The 23,971-nt window shown below is 45.5% G+C and overlaps 1 protein-coding gene across 1 annotated transcript in view; it reads left to right on the top strand.

Moving 5' to 3' along the window:
* The first annotated feature begins 12,510 nt into the window (after positions 1-12,510).
* SYT12 (synaptotagmin 12) overlaps positions 12,511-23,971 on the top strand; it is a 68,942-nt gene continuing 57,481 nt past the window's right edge. Inside the window, exons 1-2 of the mRNA XM_044426116.1 lie at positions 12,511-12,603; positions 13,944-14,063. The gene's annotated coding sequence lies outside the window, so the exon portion shown is untranslated. The remainder of the gene's footprint in view (positions 12,604-13,943; positions 14,064-23,971) is intronic.

A 23,971-nucleotide genomic window follows, 5' to 3' on the forward strand; every position in this document is an offset into this window, starting at 1 on the left:
TTAGTGTGGCTGAGAAAACCAAAACTCTTGACAACTCTATCGAGTTTCTTCAATTTGACCTTTGGTTCTGGAAGCACCATGATGCTCCCTCCAAAGAATTCATTGAGAGTTTGTGTTCCAATGGCATAAGCTGTGGAGTGGGTGCCAAGGAGTCCAGAATGAAGTGCAGCTGCTCTGTTACTAATCTTACTCACCATGGATTTTTATTTAGCTGCTTGGGTAAACAATTGTGGGTGATCTGTCCTCTCTCCATAGCTATAACCCTTATAGCTGCTGGTACATCAATACGGAGAAGATTAATGTGCTCTAACTTCTTGTCAATATGCATTCACTTCATCATTTGAAATAGATTAACAGTAAATTCAAGCCTCTACTTCCAGCTGACTTGCTTAAAATATTAAATAATTCAGTCTTAAAATAATGTGAGTTTATATGGCATTGAGCACTTGTTTAATGTTTGCTCATTGGAACTGATTTTGACTCAGATTTTCAGGTGATATCTGGAAATGCATACAAGCCAAAAAATATAATGGCTATTTTTATTACTGTATCAAATGTTAATTAAAATATGTCTTGGGAAACTCTGGACTGCATTGTGCAAGATGAATATCCTCTACTGCCCAGAGAGTTTTGGCTGTTAGGCAGTATAAAATAGAATAAGATAAATAAGAAATTCTGTCCCATGTAAAGAGGTTTTAGTATTGATTTGATTGAATCTTGTGGCTAAAAACTATAATCAACCATAAAACATGCAAAAAAAACCAAATCTATATGCTAGAAAGCTTATGCAGTACTAACTCCACATAGAGCAAAAGGAAGTGTTTGAGAAAGTTCTTGATATTACTTAGTATTTATGCTTAGTCATTTTGTCTATTATTCTTAGCTCTGTCAGAGGTTGTAAGGTTAGTACTATTTTTTTCTGACAGAAATGGAGACGGCCTATCAAAGTGTATTCATATGAAACTGGTTAGCCTTGTTGCAGCATGTATTTTCTGCTCAATATTAGCAGTGAGCAGCCAAACACTGTAACAGCCTACCCCAAATCTATACCTAGAACACTTTGCATATCTGCATTGTCAGTAACTTTTGATAATTTCTTTGAAGTTTTCATAAAATGTTAACAATTCCAGGGTGGACTAGAGTTGAAAAGCATGAAAGGAGAGAGAAGTAATGGAGAAACAAACAGGTAGGCAGGGACAGTGGGAATTGAGAATGATAGGAAAGAGATACAAGTAAGATGAAGCCTCAGCACCTAAATGGAAGCTGTTCAGGACCATTCTTTGCTTTGTCATCCTTTGCAGACTCTGTCCTGCATATTTCTAAATACCTCTTTCCAATTATGATGGAATGACAGGCCATATCTTTTATGTGGTGATAAACTCCCAACACCCACACTTCCAAGTTACTGATCATGACCCCTAGTTCATTGGCATTCCCAATTAACTTGAGCTCAGAAATGTTTTGCTTGTTTCATGTTGAATTAGAAAAGTGATGCTTGGTGTAGACAGGTGCTGGAGAAATTTCTCAGAAGAGTGCTAAAGAAATCCAGCAAAAAAATCTGCCCTATCACAAACATTGTGGGGGTGAGGAACAACTTAAATTTGCAGTGACCTTAAATCTGTAGGCTGCCTGCCATCCTTGAAAGGAGAAAGCAAGATAGTTGTGCAAGATGAGCTGTCTAGAGCTAATGAAGAAACCACTTGGTGTAACACTTCAGTGTGAAGTCCTACAATGGTACTAATATTTTAGAAAAGAGGGTGGATGGGTGAATGATACAGATTTATTAAAATGTTGCTAACCTGCCCTGTTTCACTTTAATTTAGGGTTAGGTACAATAATAAAGCCATTCAGCTTAAAGCATATCCATTATAATCATCAACAGGCCAAGCAACCAAGCCTCAGTCAATAAGATCCCAAAGCTGGTTTGAATAGCTGGATCTTAAATGAGGCCGTTCTGTAACTGGGGCACTGCAGCTGAGAATGCCTTTGCATTTCTTGTACAGCTCTTAACAGCAGAGTGCCTGAGAGCTCCTTCAGCAGTTCTCCCCAAGGGAGGGGTGCTTCCTCAGATAGCAAAGCCCTAATCTCTATAGGATTTTAAACATCACTAACACCTTGAACTGAGACTGAAAGTGTATTGGCAGCTGCCTCACAGCTCAGCCTCTCAACCACTATGTCAGACCAGTATGCAATGTAAATACCAATATAAAGTATGATTTGTAAAATGCATTTTGATAGCTTCCTCCTACAATCTTTTATACCTCCTTCCCACACTCTCCTCCCCTCACTCTCTGAGGAAATCTAGATAGGGCTATGCTGAATGTAGCAGCAAAACAAATACAAGCTGCCACAGTGGAAACTACTACATCTGTGCAATTTTCCTGCAGTCCACCAAGTGGCAATTTGAAGGCAACCTGCCTTTACAACCAGTTTGTTTTCCAGATGACCAGGAAATACTGCCATTTTGATCTGATTTGGAAACCTTTTCTTTGCAAGTCTCTGAGCACAGCTGACATTTCTTTGGAATGATATGCCTATTGCACAACAGTGTATCTGCAAGTCCACCCTATTGCACCAGCTACCATGTAATTAATCCCAAAGAGAAAACAAATACTGTGGAATGCTTGGACTAGAGTTTTATTGCAGGGAATCCAAGGGGAAATGCAAGTCTTCATTTTGAAAACATTCTGATTGGAGAGAGCAACAAGGATTCATTTTGCTGAAGCATTTTAGCACCATCTAAGTTCAATGGTCCCCATTTTACAAACCAAAACAAACACTGACTTCTGAATCCTTTTCTGCTCTGGAAGGTATCTTTGATTTGTTATATTCATTTGACTATTGCTATTCTGCCTGCCTTTCTAGGAAGAGGTCACCAAAGCTTATAATACAGCAATGTTATGAAAAGGAATGTTCTTTTTTTACATTTTTCATGCTCAGGAAATCAAATTAATTCATAGCTTTTATTGAAGAACACACTTCTGTTTTTCAATCAAAAGGTCTCTCTGGGTAGTTAAAAAAACTATAAATTCAGGCAGGAGACCAACAAGGGAGAGAGGTCATTTTGATGCTGCAATCAGGCCATTCAGGGCTGGCATCTGGTCCCCAATATAGAGGCTTCCTGCTTGATTTTATTTTTCAAACAATAGCAACAGCATTTAATGGGAAGCAGGCTCTCCGAAAAGCAAATTGGCTCCCATGCTGGAGGCATTCTTAGAAAACAAAAATGCTAAGTGGTGGCAGCCAAGCACTTTGTTTTGAATTCTGCCCAGAGAAAAGCAAAAGATGCATTTGGGGTAGTAGATGGGTTGGCATGGAGTGAGAGGAGTTGTTTTACTTACGGAGTGGTGGTTTTAATCTCTCTTTGGAGGGGTGTGTGATGTGATTGCCTATTTTGGTATAGTGTGGGTTTGTTTTGGTCCAGCGTTTCTGTCATTGTGTGTGAGGGGAAATGCTTGGTGTGGCATATGTTTTGCTTGCCTTTTCTCTTTGGGAATGACATGCGGTATAGGTAGTCCTGTGTGTGGGCTCACTTTCCACTTGTTCATAGACTCTTGAGTGAGTTGTTTTACTTCTAAGAAATAGAGGTTTTGTGATAGTTACAAAGCCCTTTTCCACAGCAGCTATTTTGTGGCAATGTCCATGACACACAGTCAAAATACCCACCTACTCAAAATTACTGGAGATCTAAGTTTAGGGTATTAAAGCTTAAGAACAACAGTTAATTGGTAGCTAACCCTGGGATGATGTGACCAGAACACCTTGCACTATTCAGAGTACCTTTGTTGTGAGAGTTGCACACCTTTTTCAGAGGCAGCTCCCTGTAGATACAGTTGCACTAATCCCAACCTGGACATAATGGGTGTGAAAGACCATGGTATGGATGCAGCTGCACAGCACCCAAAGCTGCTAAAAATGAAGTGAAGCTGAGTGTATATAACTCTCTGGCTAGCCCCATTCCTAGCCTGGGTCCACATCACAGGACAACCAACTGTCACAGCAGCTTGTTGTCATGTGAAACCCAGGATAGGTAGTTTTCTTCAGACTACTTACAGTAGGAATCAGTGGGTTGTTCTAGAATTTTTCCCTCAATGGGTTGTCCCATTGTGGGTCACTCCCAACTTCTAGCAAGCCACTCAGCCACTTGCTGCTCTTTCCAAGCTAGCCCTACCCTATATCCACTGTCCCCAAAATGCCCAGGCAGCAATTGAAGGTTGTTGGCACTAGCCATGAAATAGAAGTCCCACTGCATTGCTGACACTGAACCCCAATAGCACATAGTAATTAAAAATTCCTGGGCAGCCCCTCCATGATGCTACTGTGGCACTCTGAAGATGGGAAGCTGGCTGTCAAGCTAGGCATACTATCTCCCCCTGGAAGAAAACAACTGTGGCCAGCTGAAAAAGGCTTGGTTTCACAGCAGCAAGGAAAAGGGAACTCCTTCCTCCCTTGGTGTCCCTGGGGTTCTTCTGGAGCAAACCTAGAGGGAAAGAGAGAGCAAAGCATGCATGATGAATCTGAACATCTGGTGGGTTTGTCATGCTTTGAGGAACAACCAACCAACACGATAAATCATAAGAAAGGGTTGCTATGGTGTGTGAGCCCTCCCAAAGCTTTCATGTAGATGTTACGCAGCATGAGGGAGCAGTTGTAAGATGCATGCCAGAGGCCAAAGACCAGGGGCTGAAGCAGCAGTCTCCCAGCCTTTGCTTCCAGACCAGGGGCTCCCAACCTGCAGTCCCGGAGCTCTTTCTGTGTGGTCCTCCAACCTGCTTGTTTACTGCTGTCACCCTCGAGGCATTTTCTCTCAGACCTACACTGTTCTTCCTGCCTCATGCAGCACCATCTACTGCTGTTTTTCCTGTCCCTTTCTAAAAACAAACAAACCCTCTCTCACACATAATAGCAACTGTATTTCTTTCTTCTGGTCTCCATGGTTCCTTCTTGGCCTTATCCTCCATACTAGCATTTTAGCCATTCTGGATGCTTTGCTAGCCAGTAGAACTCAGGTACCTGTACCACTCCCTTGCCATGCATTACCATGTTGAAGGGTATATATGCGTGTAAGGAGAAGACATTTACAAAGAAACTAGTCTGTTAGATTTCTCTTGTGGTCTACCTGATAAATTTATCAACCTAAAGACATTTGCTGTAGGCATGTTCACAGTCATGGCATCACATACATCTGTGAACAAACTTTTTCCAAAATGAAAACTGTGAAATCCAAGTGTAGGTCAAGACTTACAGATGAACATCATTACCTTTTAAGGGCAACTGCCACAAACCTTGACTTGGTCATCAATGCCTTGGCTAACAGAAAATAGCCACAAAAATCACACTGACTAGGTAAGCATGTGATGTGTAGCTAGATAAAAGGATTCCACAGTAAAATACTTTTCCAAAATGGATTACATTCAAGTTAACATAGGGTTATTCAATGACTTCTGAATGTTCTCTTTTGATCTATGTCAGTAGGTAATTTTGTTACATTTTGATTTAAGATGTGCTCCTCTTTAGGCATTGGGCATGCTAATGCTACCCCCATGTCCCAGAATGTTGGGGGTTTTGCTAAATAGCCTGCTAGAGAAGATGTATGATTTTGAGGCTTTTATACCCACAACTAGGTGTGAAGAAAAATAGCATCAGAATAGTGGCAGCATGATTAATTGCTGAGAAATTGCCCTGCCTAAGCGATTGGGAAGGAATGAAGAAGCAGGTAAGCAGAGCACTGTGAAGCCTCAGCAGCAGCACTTCTATAAAGCTTAACAAACATGCATATCAACCACAAGGGGGTGCAAGTGTGCAAGGATTCAAGAGATGAAGCAAAATGGGCTGGCAGGAAAAGGACGGTCCTTACTGACCAAGTTAAGTGATAGTAGTGAGTTGAAAGCCAATTAACGTGTACTGCCCTCTAAAAGGTGAGGCCCTTCCTTGCTTCCCTGTCCTGGTTCCCCTCCTTCTGATGATTTAAATTTTCCTGTGGGCCTTAAAGGCCGGTGAGATGCCCCACAAAGGGGCCAGAGGAGAGAATTTCACCTCTGTAACTGGAATGTCCTGAGAACACTTACTCCTTTATTAAACGTTCAAAGAATGTAGGGCAGCACAACCTCCCCGCTTGTGCAACAGCCAGTGCTACTCCAGGCCACTGAGCTGCACTAGGTGTCTCAAGGACTGAGAGCTCAGGTTCCAGGCAGGCATTCGCTTGTTCTGAAATGCAACATGTCGTGTAGGTGGGGCCCAGTTTTCACAACAGCGGTAGATGCTGGCAACAAGGCAGAATATATATTCGTTTTGTAAGTCTAGCAGTTCCCCTGAGCACAGCTCCTTGCTTCTTGGTGGTCCTCTGTGAGCACTCAGCTCCTGAATACTGCATGCTGCTATCAATGAGCGGAAAGCAAGCTCTTGCAGCCTTGCGGTGGAGGTCTCTGAAGCCTTTACTTGGGGCCAAATAATTGCATATGCTTCTCAAATGGAAAAAGAGTTAAAGTATCAGAGTCTCTGTCATGACTGGAAGTGCTTATGGAAGCTGATCAGGCAAAGCAACCCACAACCCATGTCTATAAATACTTGTTAGCAGTGGATAAATATGATATGTAGGGTTTTAAGCAGGAATGGAATAGGGAATGGGATTTCCCATGCTAAGCAGTGGATTGGATTTAGCATCCATACCTATCACATCTATAGATCTTAGGTTGTGTCTTATTTAGCAATAGTTTTTGTTTCATAGCTATTTAACACTGAAACATCTATTTAATAAGGGATCCAGTGAATTGCTGGTGGTGCAAATACTTCTTTAAACATCGTTTTGGCATTGTCTACTCATTGTGGCAATGTCCAGTCATTGCCTCTTTTGCAGGGAAGGTTACAGATAACAGATATATTGCAATAGTCTTTAATATTCACTGATACATGCATTCTTTAAAATTATATGCTTGCTTCATGGAAATTAGTGAATGATCAGTATAAATGGATTTGCCATACCTTCTTGGCAGTTGAAAAAATGGTATTAAAATGTTGGAAGGATAAATACCTATAATGCAATGGATTGAGACCTTATAATGTTTTCAACATTGAATTGATAGCAAAAAGATGCCACCATCAAATGGATACTTCTTTGGCTTTCTGGTCTGCATTTGTTGCTGCCTGTGTATATGTGTGCATTGCTATGGATATAGTAAAATGTGTATGTATTTTTAAAAAATAAAGGGGGGAGGGAGAAGAGTTTGCTATTAGGGGAAGGGCTGCCCTTAGTGTTAGATGATGCAAGTGGCTACTTCAAGTAGCCCAAAGACACTGCTACCAAAACTAGTTTATTATGATGCAAGTTTCTGTAGAAACCTGACTAGAAAAGCATTGAGGGGAATTCAAGAGGTCTTTCTGTTTCAAAAATTGGAGTTCAAATAACAATTGGATACTGTAGCTACACAGGATGTTCTTGGCATTTATAGCCCAACAGGCCACATTAGCCATTTGGTGCAACTAGTTCCAAATAATAAATGTGCTAGTACTTCCGAGATGAATGCAAAATAGGGGTCACCAGTATGTGTCCTGTAGGTGTCCCTTGTAACCTACAGATTTAATTGCATATTTTTGCAGCTTGTGTATTCTTATTAGAAACTTGTCTTTGCTGCTGCTGCTAGTGCTTCTGTAATTTCTCATTCCACTGGAATCACCTTGTTAGAAGAATCAAAATGTCCCTTTGGTTCAGCATTCTGTTTCCTGCATGAGCTAGTCAACTCAATGCTTACAAACAGAGGGGTCGATGCTCATGAATCCCCCCTGATCCTTGTGGTCAACGTCTGGTTTTCTTAGTTTCACAATGCCCTTGTGGGGTAGGTCAGGCTGAGAGATAGGAACTGGACAGCAAGTCCACAGTGGTTGAGTGGAGTATGAATCTGACGCAAGTTCCATGCATAGGAGTGGAGATCCTGTAACTCCCTGGATGGCATTTGACTTCAATCCTAGCCTGCATGGCCAGTCATCAGTCATAACAGGATTTGTAGTCCAGCAGCTTCTGGTGGGCTATGGCTTTCCAGCACCTATCCTAGCCATTCCATGGCAGTAACACGCAGCTTCTTATATTCCAGCCCTGTAGGAAAACTGGTCAAGCCCCACCCTACACAGAGCTTTGTGGTATCTGGCTCAATGAAAAAATGGAATCCCATTGAGGGTTTTTGTTCCTTTATATAATTACTATCAAGTCATCTCTGACTTATGGCAACCCTATGAATGAATGTCCTTCTAAGTGTCCTGTTCTTGACAGCCCTGCTCAGCTCTTGTGAACTCCAGGCGGTGGCTTCCTTTACTCAATCGATCCATCTCACAGTGGGTCTTCCTCTGGCTTCAAACATTCCCAAGCATTATTGCCTTCTCCAGTGCCCAAAGTTCAACAATTTCAGTTTCATAATTTTTGCCTTCAGGGAAAGCTCCAGCTTCACTTGAGCTAAGGACCCACTTGTTCATCTTTCTGTTATTCCAGGGTTTTCACAGACCACCATGTTTCACATGCATCAGTTTTCTTCTTGTCAGAATTTTTTTCACTGTCCAGCTTTTATATCTGCACTTAATGATTGGGAATGAAATGGTATGAAAAATCTTGGTATGAAAAATCTCCAGTGAAGCTTAATGGAAGCCTGACTTTTACAGGCATTGAGCTTCGTGGGCAAGTAAATGAAGAATGCTTTATAACAAGAAGCAGCTGGGTAGTCCTTCTGCTATACATGGGCAAAAAACTATCTCTCCTGCCCCAACCACATCAATCAATAAACTTTATGTTGAAAACTCTAAAAAGACATTTAATGGCTTTCTATTTCCCATTAAAATTTCCATTAGTTACATATTCCATTTGAATGTTTTGACTGTATTTGGTTCCCCTTTATACTGTCATTTCTGTTTTGCCCATGGAAATCACTGAACACTGGGTGTGCAGCAGGTGCTGAGATCATCTTCTTTAGACCAACAGATTTTAGAAGGAAGATTTGGGGGTGGGAAGGGTGCTGTTTCAGTGCATGCAAAGGGGACTGTGTTAGGAGGCTAGTGGAGTCAACATAGGTAGTGTAAGATATAAGATGTACAAAACACTGCAGAATTTCAAGGCTGAAACCCAGTGCCCTAGGGTGTTAAGGTTTGGGCACATGGACCAAATGTGGATTCCCCAGATGGATACACCCCATTTGCCCACCCATGCTTTTCCAGCTTTTCTGACTCTCTGTCCCTCCTAAAAGCTTTCTCATCCCTCCAGTAAATAAAGCTTAGTTACTGGCATGAAATGTTTAAGTATACCTGTATTTTATTTTGGCCTCACCCCTTTTGCCTCTGGCCTCTCCTTCTGCTGGAATCCCTCCTGCAAATGTCTCTAAACTGAAGTTTGACACCCATTTCTACACACTTCTCTGGCAATAAGTCCCACTGGGACTTACACCTTAGAAGACACCTATAGGATTGCAGTGTAATCCCCTTTCACACATCAGGTACAATTTCTTATAGTTCCAGCAACTAAATTATGCAGTCTGTGGCACTCTCCCACCATCCCTCATTGGCTCAGCCAAAGCCCTTCTGCTTTGACTCTCTCCTTCTGAGAGCACTTGCACATTCTGATGGCTAAAAAATAGCGTTTTTTACATCTCAGTGCCCAAAGTCAGCGTTATGTTTGCAGAAAAGCAAAATGCTGAAGGGTTTCATATACATTGTGGTGTTGCTTCCCTTTCAAATCTTACGTTCACAGGAACTCCACTCTGCAACATTTTGCTCAGTCTCATTCTGTAGAAATGGGATCTCCTCGCAATGCTCAAGAGTCATGCTAGATCCAGGTTTTGGAGGGCCCTGGCAAGCCCAGCCCTTATGGGCCCATTCCTCAGGGAGCTGGCCTTCCCACCGCCATTGCCACCAGCTGCACCCCCTTTGTTCTCATGGCTCCCACTTGCTTTCTTGTCTCAGCCCCAACAAGAGGCAGGAAAACAAGCAGGTTGCAGATGGGAAAAGGAATGGCAACCCAGGGGGACACCTGTGGGCCCCACTGGAGTGCAAGCCCCTGGCAGGTGTCCGCCCATGCCTACTTTTGACACCAACCCTGTTCGAGAACATCATCTAATGACCGCACAGGATGTATGACAGTTTTTCATATTTATTTTCTAGTGAAGTGCACCACTTCACTGTTGTTCAGTCTATTTGGGAAAAAATAGACAACCAAACCACAAATGGCAGCCACCTTACACTTGCTCACCTGCTATTGCCTCTAGAAAGTTGACAGGCGATTTTGTGGGGGGGGGGGCAGCATCTGGCAGTAACAAGGGGGAGAATCGAGCATCCTAGAGAAGGGTCTTTCCAAACCTTGAGCTGGCCCTGCAGCAGTGGAGTGCGAATGCTGGGGATGCCAGTGAAGGGCGTGGTGAAGAACCTGCTGAGCTTTACAAAGCAACAGCCCTGACGGGAGTCGGCTGTACCCTGAGCCCTGAAGTTCAACATGACTGGAGTTTATTGTTTGACTCAGAGTATCAAAATGGTACAGTTTCAGTCTGACCTTATCAAGGTTTCAACTAGATCCAGTTTGGGAGATGGGACAGAATATGGGCCATCATGGAATTTTTGCAGATGCTGAACTGCCACTAAGCCATAACCAAGACTGGACAATGGGAGCAGCTCCAAATGAATTATGACATTCTCTCTCTCTCTCTCTCTCTCTCTCTCTCTCTCGAGTTGCAGGGCTCTCCCTCCTGTTACCTTGAGCAGAATCAATTGGAAGTGACAGTTCAAAACCACAATGGATAACTTAAAATTTCTTTTTATCTAAAAGGGCCAAGACAGAAATGGGCTCTGTGTAAGCTTGTGGGGAAGAAGTCCTTTAAGGCAGATGTTGAGGGTTTGTTCAGCAATAGGCTTTACGAATTCGGTGGTAGGCATCCACACTCCCCCTTTGGCCTGAGACTGTGAAAAGCAGACCAAATCCCTCTTAAACCACCTTTTCTGTGAAGCTTTTGGCACAGCCTATTTCCCGTGTGCTAGTGTAGTCCTTCCCAACTTGGGGCATTCCAGACGCATCCCATTCCTGATGCAAGTTGCAGCCCAACAGACTGAGAGCACGTCAGATTGAAGAAAGTTAACCTACTATAACGTAGGTTGGAAAGAAGATGCACATTTGAAAATTTGCATATTGCTTCTCTGTTTATGCTCCCCTTTCCCTCTGTCAGATTTGAAACTGCAAGGTCCTTGAGGCAGGGAAGTGTCTTCCTGTACTCTGCACTCTGTAACATCATGGACATGGTCCTTGGTATTATAGCAGCAGCAGCGTATAGCCTCTCGCTCCTTATCTCAACAGGGAGCTACTAAGATACATGACCTAACAAAGGGGCCAGCAGCTACGACTCCACAGAAACCATGCCCCATAACATACCCAGACTTGCACCTTTGTTGGGACAACGGTCAGCTTCTCCAAGTGAGCTGTTTCCCATGCAGCATCAGTTCTTGGGTTAAACAACCCAGGCATTTGTGTGGCCATTTGGGATCCAGTGAGGAATGGAGTGTTCCTGGATGGTTTGCGAAGAGAAAGCATCAAAAGCAGCAGCCTTGCTTTGCACCCACCTGCCACTCTGATTCCTGGATTGTCTGACCCAGTAATAGAGCACTGTTTGCCAACTGGGTCATATCTTTCCTCGTTAATTGGTTGCTGCTAATTTCTGCTAGTGTTATAACAAACACTATATTATACACATCACTAGTGCTGAATTACCTAATTAAACTTCCAGGTAGAGACTGGTGCTACCACCTCACGTCTTCCAGATCTGCTATACCATGGAATATAGATCTCCAGAGCAGTCCAGCATGGCGTGAGAGTTGACATACAAAGCATCTGGTGATGTGCTTTCTGCCTGCCCTCGGCCCGTACCGCCATGCAAGGCCTGGGGCCAGGGTAGAACCTAGAATGAACCTATTGCTTAATTGCAGGAGTGCAGCTAGGAAGTAATTTTTACAAAAGTATGCTATATCTCTGTATTGTATATTATAGCTTTTCTATTTTTAAAATTGCCTACTAAGGTAGATTGGGGATAGATAATGGGATAGGCTGTGGCCTGGCTCCATGTCTCTCTTCTAGCCCTGACCCTCATCCATTTTTTGACTGTAGTAGTGCGGCAATGGAACCAGTGACCTAGGGATGTTGTGGGCTGTCCCACACTAGAAGCATTCGAGATGCAATTGGACAGCCATCTGAGGACAGTTTAACTTGGTGACCTGCACTAAGCAGGGGGTTGGACCCAATGGCCTTCTGGCCCCTTCCAACTCTACTATTCTAAGCAACCCATAAAAGTTTCCCTTAAGACCTGCATCCAAGGCAGAATGTGGCTGCTTTCACAGCAGGAGACCATTCCTAAGTCCAGGGTGTTGGAAAGAGACCAATTGGAAGCTTTTAAAGTTGTCATCTGAACCCTACCTTTTTGTTCCAGTAATGAGAGCATTTACAGAGTGCTTTTGTGTGTTTGCCCATATTGCAGATGTGGTATGCAGAAGACTAAGCAAGAGCATTTAATGTCAGGCTGCTTGGTGTATCTCAAGGGCCTGGGCAAGATTTGAACTGGGGATTTCCGGGCACATACCACCAAAACCCATCTGGTAAGTGAGCATATCATGCTGTTCTTCTGGGTGGCTCTTTTGATTTGTCTGTGTCAGAAAGTGTTTCCAGCGTCATAAATGGCCTGTTCTTGTTGCTGCTGGGGAAAGGTGGCTGACATGAAGTACAGTGTGAGTTTTGGTAAAACATTCAGTCCGCATACACCCTGCCTTTTCCCTGTCTGCCCCCTTGGCATATGCAAGGTCAACCTGTACCATAATGTAGGAAGAGGTAGCCTAGGATCTGGGAGGCATGAGCACCTAACTGCACAGCACATTCTCATGTAGGGTTTTGGCTGGCCTGTATGCATGCACACTAGGGGCGATTTGAGCTGAGCAGTTAATGTGCCTAACAACCAGGCATTGTGCACATTCAACACGGTTCACAGGGCATATGCACGCAATCTGTTCGTGAAGCGGCGACTGCAAATTCTCTGGCCGTTGGGCATAATGCCCACCAGGCCTTGGGGAAAGGAGGATTTGGGTTCTTCTGAGTCAGGCACCAACATGGCTGGAACCTTCTCTGCCAAGGTGACTAGTAACAGAAAGGGCACGCCATGCAACCGATAATCCATGTGCGGAAGGCGGAATTCGGTCGGCACATTTCTCCCTCGCCCCCTTCGCCAAACGTGAGATGCCCCTTCCGCGTCCGTTCCCTGGTAAAGGACAGGCGTGACCTTGGAACCCAGCACTTTCCAGCGAAGGGAATGGCCCGCGCTGGGCAGAACCCGCTTTCTCCCCGCTCTCCGTCGCTCCCCTTCGCAGTTTCTGCGGCGTGGTTAGGTAGCCCATGTGCGGAGCAGGCGCGGCGCCATCCGGAGCACGCTCGGCGTGCCCTTGGCAGCCCGAGCTGAACCATCTCCGCGGCCCGTTGCTTGCAGCAAGCGGGGACGCCAGCGCCCGCACTTCCTTCGGCTGCTTGCTTCGGCTTTCCGCCCCTCCCCCCCCCGGACCGCGTGGCTCTCCTCAGAGATCCCCTCCCGGGGGAGGACAGGGCGGGGGGGGGGGTCGCGGGGCGCTCTCTCCAGGCATTGCAGGGGTACGTGGTGCTCCCGCAGTCAGGCAAAGGAGGGGGTGGGTTTGCATGAATCCCGCTCGTTGGCCACCGCTCGCTTAGCCGCTCCACAGCTCCGAGCAGCGTGGAGCGGCGGGGGGCGGGGATAAAGGGGACGCCACCCCACATTCTCCGGGTGAACCGCCAGTCTTTCGGCTCGGTCGTTTGGAAAGGAGCCGGCGGCTTCTTTTTGCAGCCAGGGAAGAGACGAGGAGAGAGGAGGTGACTCAGGCAGCTGCTTCAGCAGCCCCATTAGAATAACAGTTAGATCCCTTTGCCTCTTTCGCAGGCCGGCGGCGGTGGGGCAAGGAAAAGAAAGGAAGCGACATGCCCGAGCCGCGCTGCTGAGGAGCCCGAGCCGATCTGCAGAGTTTGCAGGTCATTAGTGCTGCACCAAACTCCCGGCGAGGTAAGTGGCGCCACGGCTGCTACTGCACCAACGTACCAGGCGCCCGGGAACTCGGGTCTAAGCGGGAGACAGGCTGGCCAACGCAGCCGGCAGCTCTTCCAGCGATGCTGCCGCCGCCGCCGCTGCTGTGTGCGCGCATGCTGCACAATGTCAGTGCATCGCGGCAGGCGTCTATTTCGCGTTTACGGAGCTCGCTGGGTCTGATCCTTTCGGGGAGCTCTCGCCCTTGCACACCCAGCGTCCGATCCGCGGCGCCGTCTGCTGCTTGTTGCTTTTCCCCGTCGGTCTCAGTCCACGGTACAAGACCGAGAATAGGGGCGGGGGGGGGGGCGCAGTGTGTGGAAGACATCGAGCTGCAAGGAATCTCCTTGCAAAGTTTGCGCCTCGATCGTGTGCAAGCGTATGCAAGTGGGGTGGGGGAAGCGCGGTGGTGGCTGGGCGTGACTGCCGCGCGGAGCCTTTCTATTTTGTTCTAAAAAGAAGGATAACTGGACTCGGAAAGGTCCGGCTCGCCTTGTAGAGCGTTTGTCATCCGGCCGTTGAGTAGGGGATAGGAAGGAGAAAAAGGATGAGGGTGGAAATAGCAGGGGTTAGGAAGGGCTCGTATCCAAACGCGTGTTCAGGAGGAGCCCAGGCGTGGGACGGAATTGCATCAAAGCAAAAGGTGCGCAGGACGAGCAGTTCCAGCTGCTTTGGGGAGCAGGGCTTTCCTAGAAGTTTTTGCCGCCTGGCTGGGACCGCCGTTGCAAGCTTGCATGCTTTGCTATCTAGGTCAGGGCGACGTGCCCGTGATGAAGGCAGGGCTTCCCCCACCCCGCCTTCTTCGTCCAGGACCAGCACCAGGATCGGGGGGCGCTGTGTGCTTAGCAGTATGCGTCCGTTTCTTTCTTCAAGCTGTAGTCGATTGCAGGGGTGGGAGCAAGAGGTATGGAGCTCGCTGCTGAAAAGCCCCAAACCCCTCTGACGGGGAGCAAAGGTGTTTGGGGGTGTGCGCGGGGAGGGGATTGAGGCGACAAAATAATAATCGGGAAAAGGTGATGCTCTATAATCAGGCTTTCTGTTTCTGCTTCGCCTTTCAAGCAGCTATGAGTTACCAGTTAAAACGTTTAAGATGTTTCTATCTCTGTAGTTCCCATGTACCGATTAAAGCTCTCGGTTCCTACAGCTTGGCAGTTGGTCAGTCTTTCTTTTTCTGTCCTTCTCCCCGCCCACCTTGGCTTGTTCCCCCCCCCCCCCCGAGACATCTGGAGTGCATCAGTTTCTCTTTTTTTAGCCTTTTCAAGAAAACTGCCTGCCTTTGTAGACAATTCAATGTGTAATATGGCATGAATAATGCATTGCCTGGTACAAGAATGCATTTCTCATGTGTAAATCAAGAGCCTTTCTGCTGATGGGAGTTTCAGAAACGCTATTAGGTGGAATAATGTAAAATAGCCTTAAAATAGGGGAATTCCCTTCCATCAGATCGATCAAAAATTCTCATGATTGGGTTTATTGGATGAATTAAGTTAAAATTGATTCCCCTGCCTTTTGAGAAGTCCTCAATGGGGCTTGCAGTGTATCCATAACAACTTAATTTTTTTCTTCATCCTTATCTGCATCCCAGCCTTCCTGCTAGGCCCTCAGTCAGGCAACATATTTTAAAAATCCTCATTTAAATCCTCTATTTTCAGCAACACTGGGAGGGTGAAAGAGAGCAACCAAAACTGAGGTCACCAGTGAAATAAATAGGATGTTTTGCTTATATTCATACAAGCACTAACATGAAATAATACAAAGTACAGTCCAAACTGTTAAAATCACTTAAGTGGCTTCATGCTGACTTTGCCCTGCTCTAAAAAGATGTGTTGCAGTGCAAACATACCTTTGACTGGGGGTGTGTGTGACAGTTTCAACCTTTTATAGTGAACCAGTGGGACTTACCTTGGAGTAGACATGCACCGGATTATGCTTCAGGTCCAAGAAGCACACGGAGCCCTTAAATGCTGCTGTCTCCTTAAGCAAAATGATTAAGGAGGCTAAATGATGCTGTTGAGGCTAAATTATATCCTTGCGTAATAGTTCACATAAAAGCTACCAGCCTACAAAATGCGTTACTAACTTCTTCATCCAAAAACACCCATATCAGCAACCTGAAGGAACAACACACCAGCTCTTTTTTCAATCTATAGATTCTATAGTATAGAAAATCCAGATTGCCTAATCTTACCTGCCACAGGTAGTGATTATTTTCAAGGCTGGTGCACAGAGTATGAAAGGAGTAGCAGGACTAATCACAATTGCCCTAAACTGGGAAAGAAAGGATACTCATCTGGTGGCTTGTGCGTTTCCTTAGGAGGCTCACTTTATAAATCCTTGTGCTAGAGGAAGCACTCAGTTGCGCCCCCCCCCCCAGCCTCACAGGAAATCTGTATTTCATTCTACTTGCCCTAAATTGGGGGGGGGGGGAGTGTAGTAGCTTACACTGTTTTTTTCTGTAGCTATCCCATTCCTGTAGCTGTCACTTCTGCTGTCAGTTCATCAGCCTGTATCAGACCGATCTATGCCAGCAAAGGCAAGGGATGGGCTAAAGACTTTCATCTACCAGCCACCCCCACAGTTGCATACAGGCCGAGCCACAGTGTGCCATAAAGAGAGCAAATACATTGGAGGAAGGTGCCAGCATGGCAGAAGCTAATGAGAAACTCCTGCTTGCTGCAGATGGCAAGTGAGCTAAGCTGCATGCTAGTGGGGAACACCACTTGGCATGTCTGTGCACCCCCTCACTCAGGCTTTGTTCCAGTATAAGCTTCTGCTTATTTTGTAGCTGAAAAAAGATGATAATGATGGTTTACGGTTATGAAACTTTTCTTCCAAGGAACCTAAGAGGGTACAGATGCGTGTTTTTCTGTATTTTACCCTCACCGGTAAGGCTGAGAGTCAGTGACTGGCCCAAAGGCAATTCAGAACCCAGGTCTCCCCAGTCCTAGTCCAGCGCTCAGACCATTGCACCACACTGTCTCCAGTCAGGTCCAGTCACCTCCCCCGTGCACATACGTCAGCAACAAACACAAATTTTATTGATGCAGGGACATAATCACGGGGTATGCTTTGATGACATAAGTTTAAATGGTGTTAACCAGGTGCTTTACTTTGTTCATTGCTTTTCAGTCTGAACTCTTATGCCATCTTGTTTAACTGAGAAAGTATTTTGCGAAGGCCTTCTGCTTGGGACACTCCTTCAGAAAAGGTATTTTGCTGTCGGGCTGTTTTGTTTGAGCATATTGAGCTTTATCCGTGGTTGGTTTATATGAGCTTCTGTGCTGGGGAATCTTAGCAAGACATCTCACTTGAAGTGTCAGGCTCATAAACGTACCCTTGGAGAATGTGTAGAAAAGTACATTTTCAGCAGAAATCTCTGTGTGAAATACATCGCCACTTTTGGAATTCAGCTGAATTTTCTCACATTGATGCATGATGGTGTATCTTTTTAGGTTGAATGCTGGAGGTCGATGCAGCCCCTTTTGTCAGTTCCCCTTTTGTAATCAGAGAGACTAGCCTAAGGTATAGTGGGCCATTTTTCTATGTTTCTGGTTTCAAAGGTGGGGTTCCTTCAAGAATTTGCTTTCTTGCCTATGTAGGAATATTATCTTGGGTAAATTGGCTGTTGAATGTTGACAGCTTTGTCCAGTCTGACTACAACACCCCTGCCCCCAGCTGAGTAGCATGTTTATTGTGTTCTCTGCACCAGTGCTGGGCTGAATGGGGACCGTTTGATTCAGGAACTCCACTCCTCAATCCTTGAAGTCTGTGGCTGCCTTATTTCATGGCAAGAGATGATGGGGTATGAGGTGAGACTAGGGAAGTGGGTCTCTTCAGCCTGGAGAAGAGGAGACTCAGAGGGGATATGTATGTATGTATGTATTATTCGATTTGTATCCTGCCTTTTTCCTTCCAAGGGCTCAAGGCAGCTTACATCTCCTCCTCCATCTTATCCCCACAACAACAACCCTGTGAGGTAGGTTGGGCTGAGAGTCTGTGACTGGCCCAAAGTCACCCAGTTGGCTCCATGGCTGAGCAGGGACTAGAACCCAGATCATCTGAGTCCCAGTCCCATGCTCTTAACCACTACACCATACTGGCAACATACAGGTATGTGAAAGGATGTCACATGGAGATGGGTAGAGACCTGGTCTCCCCTGCAGAGGAAGGCAGGATGCACTCAACGGAGCAAAGCTCAGGGAGCCAAGGTTCCATTTAGATGCCAGGAAGCACTTCCTGACAGTCAGGACCCCAAGGGTGTGGAATGGGCTTCCACGGGAGGTCATTGAGGCCCCATCGGTGAGGGTGTTCAAAGACAGGCTGGACATGCACATGGTGGGCATGTCGTGAGCGGAGCTGGCTGGAGCTGGTGGTCAGACTAGATGGCCCGGGAGACCCCTTCTGACTCACTCTGTTTCTCTGTTTCTATGATCTCTTGCCATGTGCTTCAGGGATTTCGCCATACCCTGAAATAACCTCGCCAGTTCCTCACAAAACACTTTGTGCTAGGGAGTACAATCCACCTGAAGTTACTCTAATGTAAACTCTCATGATGAACAGGACCTTTCATATCTCACATAATTTCACACCAATCACAGATGGACACCTTCAGCACCGTCAAGACCTCCCTGCAGCATCTTGTGCCCTGTTTATAGAGGTGTGTATGAGGGGGTGCTGTTTTGCCTGGTTTAGCATCCTATAGAGGATGATGTGTGGGCAGAATGACTTCGGCTGTTTTGACCATGCTCAGGCTGTCCTCTGCATTGAATGCACTTGAGCTTCTGGAGTCATGGGGAGAAGGTCATTGACATACTGTGGTCCTTCTCTGGAAGCCCCCACCAGATGAAGTGAGGCAGGTAGCTACTGAGAAAAGCTTTGCTTACTGGTGGTACAGAAATGTAATAAGTATCTGGCCTCAGTGATAGCGGCCAACAGAGAAAACAGAGTCCTTTTTGACCTGCATTTTCTTCCCCCGCCGCACACATGCACACACACAGACACACTTTCTTCCTAGCCTTGCAGTGACTAATTTGCAGCTGGCAAGGCTTTAGCTCCTGGGCAGTAGGTGGCCAGGGAAGAGAAAGTTCCTACAAGGTTAGGAGGCCGCTGGTCCTTGAAGCAGGCGGTGCTGTCAAAGTAAAGAGGAAGAGCAAGGTAATTGCTCTCTAGTCAGAGAGATTATTGCAGTTTGACTGACCATGTAGCAGACTTTCCCAGCGTCCCAAAGAGAAGACATTTTCTTAAAAGCATGTCAAGGCCTCATGACCTTCAGCTTCTTAGGAGGAGAACCAGAGATAATGACCTTGGAACTGCTTTCCCTAGTCTTTTGGTGGTGAGGGCTGCTTTTGTCCTGAGTACAGATGTGTTGGCTTTACTGAAGTGGCTTTGCCCCCACACTGGTGTCCCAGAAAGAGGGATAAGAAGCTGTGTGCATATTGACAGACTCTCAGACTCTGGAATAGTGGGGAGCGTGGTTTTTTGTTCCTAGGGTGGTGAGGGGATTTGATGTGTTGCATAGACAGGCAACTGTGCAGTAAAACCTTTAATTTTCCCATTATTTAAAATGTTAATTTGTGTTTTTACCTTGGATTTTGTTTGTTAGTGATGCTGTACCATATTTATGGGATGTAGGTGGCACAGTGGTTTAAACCTCTGTGCTGCTGGGCTGGTTGATCGGAAGGTCTCCGGTTTGAATCTGCACAACAGGGTGAGTTCCTGTTGCTCTGTCCCAGCTCCTGCCAACCTTGCAGTTCGAAAGCATGCAAATGCAAGTAGATAAGCAGTGGGCCACTTAAGCAGATAAGCAGCAGTACCACTTCGGTGGGCAGGTAACAGCACTTTGTATCCTGCCTTTTTCCCACCAAGGGCTCAAGGCAGCTTACATCTCCTCCTCCATCTTATCCGTGCACTTTGGTGTTTAGTCATGCTGGCCACATGACCACGGAGACTGTCTGCAGACAAACACTGGCTCCCTCGGCTAGGAAACGGAGATGAGCACCACCCCCTAGAGTCAGGCATGACTGGACTTCACGTCAAGGGGAAACCTTTACCTTTACCATATTTATATTTATATCTGTGTATTTCACTGCATTGCCACCCTGAGGTATTGTGAAGGGTGGGATACAAGAACTATAAATAAATATATAAATTCCCTGGCCTAGCCAGGAAACCATTATGGTTACAGATGTGGGAGGGGAGGTGTAAACTTTGTTTTACTTGTTTCTATTCTGTACCCATATTTCGTCACTCTGTTCAGTAAATTATATTTCATCTTTGACACAGGCGGTTTTGTTTCCTAAGCATCCTTGAATCCGAAGTGAACAAGGCTCATAGAAATCAATGCACTGTGCAAGAGGACAATGTCACTCTCAAGGCACCCGGCATTTTCTTTGGCATAATCCAATGATTCTGATTCTCCTCTGGAGTAGAACCAGCGTTTGCAGCTTTATAGTCAACGGAGGAGCTATAGACCAATATAAGCAAGTAATGAACCTCCTTGTAACAGTTTATAGCCACTGTAAACTTTTTCTGGAGTGATGCTAAAAAAAAAACCTGGGCTCCAATAAGTATTCCAACTGGATCTCAGTATCCAGTGAAATATGGTCTATTACTCTGGAGAGGGAAGTGTGCCGCTTAGAAATATAGCAAAGCGCCTGAACACCTCTGGTCGTAATGCATCAGTAGGTAATACTGATCACAAGTGGGAGGCTGCAACAAAAGCGGGTCGTGATAGTCCCAACTTTTTATTTCCATTCTTTGATAGGGTTCAGGCCCTTAAATGAAATGATCCTCAGCCCAGTGTTTGAAAAGGTAATGTACATTATTTACAAACCAGCACAGGCCTCTTCACGCATCTCTGTGCCCTGATGAGTTCAAAGAAAAAAGTGGGTGGGATGGAGACAGAGGGCATCATGCTGGTGGGACTTCTAGGTTGAGGCCCCACATCATGGCATGATGTGACCCACTGGTGTGCTTGAGGTGAGTAATCCAGCCCCTAGACCAAAAGTGCTTGCCTCCTGTTTTCAACGTCACCCTTTCTAGGGAATCCTTGTAGTCGGATAGAACAACTAGTGGTAAGAGCCTTCAGCAGAAAGAGCGAAAAAAGCATGAAAATGTATCTTCCATCTTGCATGACCATTCCATGAACTGCAAGTGGCTGATAAGCCATGGAGCACATCCTCCGACACTGAAGTTCATGGTTAGATATGTATGGCAGATGTATGAAAGGATCCTGGCTCTGGCATATTTACTGTTTTAAACAAATAGTCTTTCACGATCAAAATTTCAATATAAGCTCTTTTGGAGGGGGTTATTGAGGTATTTGTGAGATTACTTAAGTCTTCAGTAAACAGTAAACAGCACTAATTACATATCATTTCTTTTCATTTCCTCTTATGATAGCACACCATAGCCTCAATGCCTTAAAGATATGGACCATCTCAGAGTCACCAGTTAAGCTTTATCTTAGTTGATTAACAATCAATTCCATTGATAAGTTAATTAGTCATCTGATTAAGGCATGCAACCTATGTTTTAATTCTGGTTGTACTTCCTATTTTAGAAGTCATGGTTGGCTGCCCCTTTGTTCCAGGAAATCTTTTCTTCTTCCAGTGCTTGTTTTTTCCCACCATCCATTCTGAAATGTTTATCACTTCTTTTTCTGCAAATGTAAAGTGATTTCCCTGCCTTCATTTAGCCCTGCCTGTCACCATTCTCCAGTGTAGAGCAGCTCATAAAACAAAAAGAAAAGCAACTAATGAGAATCTGTTTCCAATAGCCTTTGTCTTCATTAGATTTTCATCAGCCACCAAAGGCTCCACTGATGCTTTAGCGAAACTACTGGCAACATCAATTGTCAGTATTAAGTGATGTTGCCCCAGGATATGTATAGAGAGCTTTATGGCAAAACTTTGAGGGTTATTCCAGTGAGTGGCATGAAGTTCTGGAATAGCAAGGGAGATGTATGTAATATTAGGGAGAGAGAACTCTCTGCTGAGATACAGAAGCATTTGACATTTCCCATCATGACCTCCAGCCTTTGCATCTTCTACAGTGCAGCAGAGGGGTCTGATGAGGAAGGGGCACAGGGAGCTTCTTCAGGGGTAGGACAGTCAGGACCATCCCAGCAAGAGCTGGGACACAGCTGTGCTGTTGTCCTCTGCTTCAGAGGATGCATTCCCTGCCAAAACTCCATCTCCTCCGGTTGCTGCCTACACAGTCAGGTAGGGGCAAGAGTCCAGTCAGCTCCCCGAGGAGGGGTAGAATTGAACATGCTACAGGGCTTGGCAGCTTACATAAAGCATCATTTTCTGCTCCCTTCTGTGCTCTCTGAAGTTTGTGGAATGCAGGAAACAACAGATCATCTTCTTTGGGATGTCTGCTTTGTAATACAGAATGCGCCTTTCTTATAAATCATCTCTAGAGTGAAGGGATTGAAGGCTTTTCTTCTGAGTCTTTTCTTCTACTTGAGAGTCTTAGTGGTGCAGCCCTCAAATGCGATGGAGACATCTTGGTGCTACAGACACTTACGTTCACTTGTAAGAATTTGGTGGGGCCTTTTTGGCCTTGGCTGACAGTTAAATACCAAGAGGAGGAGGAGTTTGCTGCTGAGACAACATCCTCCTCTTAGTCTAGTAGCGGCGAGTGCCAGCCACAGGAGCTGTCTAAAGAACTGTTTTCTTTCCACATTATCTGACCGCCTTCAGATGCTATCAGCATCTCCTTTTAGGTTCAAGGAACCACAGAATGAAACGCTGTCTTGTAATAACTAACTATTGCTAAGAATCTGTCTCATAATGGAGGGGAGACAGTCTTGGGCCACATGACTCAGTTGGTGGACTCACTAGATGGTCTCAAGGCAAAGAACTGTTAATGAACAAGCACTGGGGGCTCCTTTAACTAGAGATTCCGGACATTGAAACTGGGGCCATTTGCATGCAAAGTCTGTGCTCTGCCACTGAGTTGTCACATAGAATAGACTTAATGGAGCTTAAAGAGCAGAGTTGTGCATGGGTGTAGACCCTTTTAGGCCAGAAGAGTTGTGCTGGCATTCCCCCATGGAAAATTCCCAAGGAATCCCATGTAATTGGCGCTGTGCTATAAGTCCCTTAGGCTAGTAATGGGTTGACACAGTAGGATACTGCTATACGTCTCTCTGGTTCAGTAACAAAGTGCTGGCTTTGGGGAAATCTGCATTCCCACTCAGCCTTAGCCGATGTAGGGAAGGAGATTTCTCACCAGTGTTTCCCACCTGTATCATAGAAACAATATAGTGAGCTACTATATAGTTGGGGTCTTTTGAGGATGAATGAGGAAACAAAAACACTGTGCTTTAGAACAAGGGCAGGCTATAAATCTGATTAAAGGCAACATGTTTTAAATTGCCTGTCATCTAGCATTGCTATGTACAGTAGCTGCCAGATGCTAACCCTGCCTATGTTTCAGATGATGTAAATTTGCTCAGGTCATTCCCTTTTCAGTGTTGACTCAACTGGTTTTATTTTCTTTGCAGAATGCAGTGATTCTCAGGCTGTGGCCATGCAGGATTGACCAACCATTTGGGACTGAGCTCTCAAAGAAAATAATCTTGGAAAGGAACACAGTTTGCATATTTACATTTGGAATCACATCATTAGCATTATTGTTAGAAGCAGTATTGATGGAGTGCCTTGTACCTAGTTAGTGTGTTGCAGAGTAACATGAGCAAAAGCCTTGCTCGCTTAAGGAGCAGGCAACGCTGGGAGAAGGAGAGGCAAGGACAGCCAGTGAATAGCGGGAATGTATGAGCGAATGGCTGCTGCGTGCTCTTACGGCGTGACCCCGTGCACTTCTGCTCAGAAGCAAGTCCAGCTGTGCTCAGAGGACTTGCTCCTAGGAGAAGGAGGGCT

The sequence above is a fragment of the Varanus komodoensis genome, unplaced genomic scaffold (assembly GCF_004798865.1).
Source record: "Varanus komodoensis strain SLA01 unplaced genomic scaffold, ASM479886v1 scaffold16, whole genome shotgun sequence".
Classification (NCBI taxonomy): domain Eukaryota; kingdom Metazoa; phylum Chordata; class Lepidosauria; order Squamata; family Varanidae; genus Varanus; species Varanus komodoensis.